Genomic DNA, 3,831 nt, shown 5'->3' on the forward strand with positions numbered 1-3,831 from the left:
AAATAATCTATTTGGGATCATTTTGATGGAATACTATTGCAGTATAATATATTTGATAGTTATTTGATAATATTTGGTGGCATATTTGTAAGGAAATAATTAGTTTTCCTTAATATTTGGTAGCATATTTATAAGGAAATAATTAGTTTCCTTATTTCAATATTGTATCACATATATATTTTCCCTTGGAGGAATGAATCAAAGCAAGTCAGATTGTTAAGTTCTTTTCATGGTATCAGAGCCTCTACGATCTTGGTAGTGAATCAAAGAGCTTCCACTGTCGGCGGACGGCTATTACCCATATATGCCGCCCGTCTGGCCCATGGTTATGTTAACAAAAGTAGGATCAATGTTATATGTATGAATCTCATATGCAAGGCAAGAAAATTCAGTCAGACAGGTCATTGTGTATCTTTTCGGTGACTATTTTCTTGTTTCAGTAGGATCGTGCCATCAAGCCGACCCTATCCATATAATTTGTTGGGTTGTTTTGTGTCAACCCTATATCCCTCAGTGTTTGTGTAGCACCGTGCCATCTTTCCGGTGACTAATTTCTCATATCCAATTTGCGTAGCACCATGCCATCTTTTCAGTGACTATTTGCTTGTTTTAGTAGGGTCGTGCCATCAAGCCGATCCTATCCATATAATTTCTATTTTCTAGTAAGGTCATTCCATTAAAGTTTTTTTTTGATCATAAATTTTCATGGCTGGTGAGGACGTACCTCCTCCACCACCATCCAAAATTGAATCTAATTCTCCCTATTTTCTTGCCCCTCAAGACCGACCCGGGGACTGTATCACGCTTACTCATTTCAAGGGCGATAATTTTAATGAATGAACAGCCGACATACAACCAAAGCTCTCGGCAAAACTCAATTTGACTTCTTGCTTTCCAAGTTGGGCATTTTTTATTCTCATGCTCCAACTTGAGGGAGGGTATTGCAGTATAATATATTTGGTAGTTATTTGATAATATTTGGTAGCATATTTGTAAGGAAATAATTAGTTTTCCTTAATATTTGGTAGCATATTTATAAGGAAATAATTAGTTTTCTTTTTTCAATATTGTATCACATATATATTTTCCCTTGGAGGAATGAATCAAAGCAAGTCAGATTGTTAAGTTCTTTTCAAATACTAACCATGGTGAACCCTAAGTTTATGTCTTCTTTGGAGAGGTTGTACAGATCACAAGGTGCTCGGGTGTGATTTGAATCATTTGATGAAATTTTAGACCGTAAGAAACTTATGGTTGACCATAGTCAATATTTCATGGAGACGATCTCGAATAGATTATTTGTGGATTTCAATAGAATAGAAATATGATTTTTAGCCAATTCACATATTTTGTTTATTTTTATAGGGTTTCAATCTAATCCTGATGGTTCAATCAGAGTTTGCTTGAATTTAGTGATTGTTGTCAATTGATGTATCAGGTGCTACTCTCAATTGCGACGTATAGTTCAAAATAGTGAAGTACCAATTTATGGAAGGATCTCAAAAATGTATGATCATTATTTGCAGTTGTGAGGCCTAATTTTTTTGTCCGAGTCTGGAGGGGTTCTCCCAATTACGAAGTCAATGTTTGTAATTATGAGAAAGAGGAGTGTCTATGAGGGGTATGACAGGTTTGTAATTATTGTAGTTAATACACAATTCTTCTACCAAGTTGGGACCAAGTTCCTCGCAGTTTCGATGATCCATTGAAATTGGGAAGATCCTTGGAACATTAATAAACGTTTTCCTTTTTTCGGCCTAATCACTTTCTACCTCACTTTTAGAGCTCTAGACCTCGACTTTTAGCAGATATTGGCTGGGATTTTGAGATTACATTGTTGGGATAATAATCTAACCTTCCATTTACGCATTCCTACTAGTAAATCATCGAAATAAAGATTAAATTGGTATTTTGAAATTTGGGATATTATGTATTTTAAACCAAGTGAGTTTTATGTATTTGTTTGCTTTGGAGCCGATTAACTGTCCATTTTTACCTTTGCATTTATATGACTTTGGAAAATCAACCATCTCACTAACAATATCTTTACCATAATCAACAACCATCAAATAAATTTCTTTTATCGTACCATAAGGAGTTTCCATCAAATTATCTATTCCTTTAAGATTAGATTAAGGATCTTGTTCTTCATAAATAAATAAAAAGGAGGAGAAACTGTGAAGGAGCATATCTAAGAAAATAAAAAAGAATGCATTAAAAAGACTATATTTATATGTGAAATACTTCACTTAACTTTTTCAGTTGAAGCTCTAATTTGGTTTTTGACTTTCCCCTATGAAGCTTGTTTATCTATCCTCTTTTGGCTAGTATGCTTCTTAGTGTTGACCATACCAATAATTTAATTTGATTTTTCTTTGTTTGTTGAGTCAAGAAAAGGGTTTGCTTTTGTCTCTTGTTTTTCTTTTTTTAGGGGTTTAGTATGGAGGACACATTTTCTTGATGATTTCGTAATTGTAGGATTGATTAGAGGAGTGTGTATGAAGGGTCTGAGAGGTTTGGAATTACGGCAGTTGGTTCGCAATTAATCTATCGAGTTGGGACGATGTTCCTCCAAATTGTAATGATCCATTCATAATTGGGAAGATCCCTAACAACAATAATGAACTTCTCCCTTTTCAGCCTAATCTCTTTCAACCTCACATTTAGAGCTCTATACCTCTATTTTAGGGGATTTTCGAAGGAATTTTGAGATTTCGTTATTAGAGTATGAATCGAACCTTCCATTTATGCATTCCCCGATAATCTATTATTGAAATAATGATTAATTTGGTGTTCTTAATCGAAGTGATTGAAGATTCCCCCCCCCGCCACAAAGTTAGTTTTATGTATTTATTTGATTCAGGGGTCAGTCAACTATCCATTTTTACCTTTACATTCACACGATATCATTAACAAACTATTTGTCATGAGTAACAAACATCACACAAGCCTCGTGAATACAGTAAAATGTGAATATGTAGAAAATTATGTAGAGAAATGATGATATTGTGGCAACATTTACATCTGATGTTCGCAAGCCTACACAATGAATAACTAAAAGAAGAATAAAGAATAAAATTAGAAAAATAGTTGTAAATGTTCAAAATTTATTAAGAGTATATCATTTATACTATATTAAAAGAATGAAAACTCTTAAAATGTTGATTGAACTTTTTGCCCTTTATTAAAAGAGTTCACTTTAGATAAAATCGTCTTTTCACCATTTTCCTTCAATTATTATACCATTATTTTAATGATATTATATATTGACTATAATAAATATAATAAAAATTAAAAGGAGAAGATTTTCTGATTATAGTTAAATTCCTACACAAAGAATCATTTTCTAACTAAAATAGACTTGATCCAAAACAATAATAATCAAAACCTTTGAAAAATAATAGACAAAAAAAGGTTAAATAGAACCTCAAAAAATAGTCAAAAAGGTCCACAAAAATAGGCCAAAAAGTAGTCAACAAACGTCCCAAAATAAAGAGGAAACAAACGTCCAAAAACAATATAGAACGAGAAAAGTTTTCTGCTATCACTTGAATTCCTCTGGACACTTATAAATCACTTAGCTTTACTTTTATTAGAATAAATCCACAATTCTGTTTAAAGAAGTCTTAATAATTTACACTTCTAAAACAATGTAAATATTACCCTATATAATTATTTATTTGAAAGATACAATTCATACAATTCTATTTAACTAATAATTTGCACACAATTTGTTTTAGGTTAACATGTGTCTTTCTTTTCTAATTTTGCATTGTTATTTTATTTTGTTTGTTTGTTTCGTTCTTCATTCTTTGAAAAAGAGTTTTCAAT

The sequence above is a fragment of the Solanum dulcamara genome, chromosome 6 (assembly GCF_947179165.1).
Source record: "Solanum dulcamara chromosome 6, daSolDulc1.2, whole genome shotgun sequence".
NCBI classification, from domain to species: domain Eukaryota; kingdom Viridiplantae; phylum Streptophyta; class Magnoliopsida; order Solanales; family Solanaceae; genus Solanum; species Solanum dulcamara.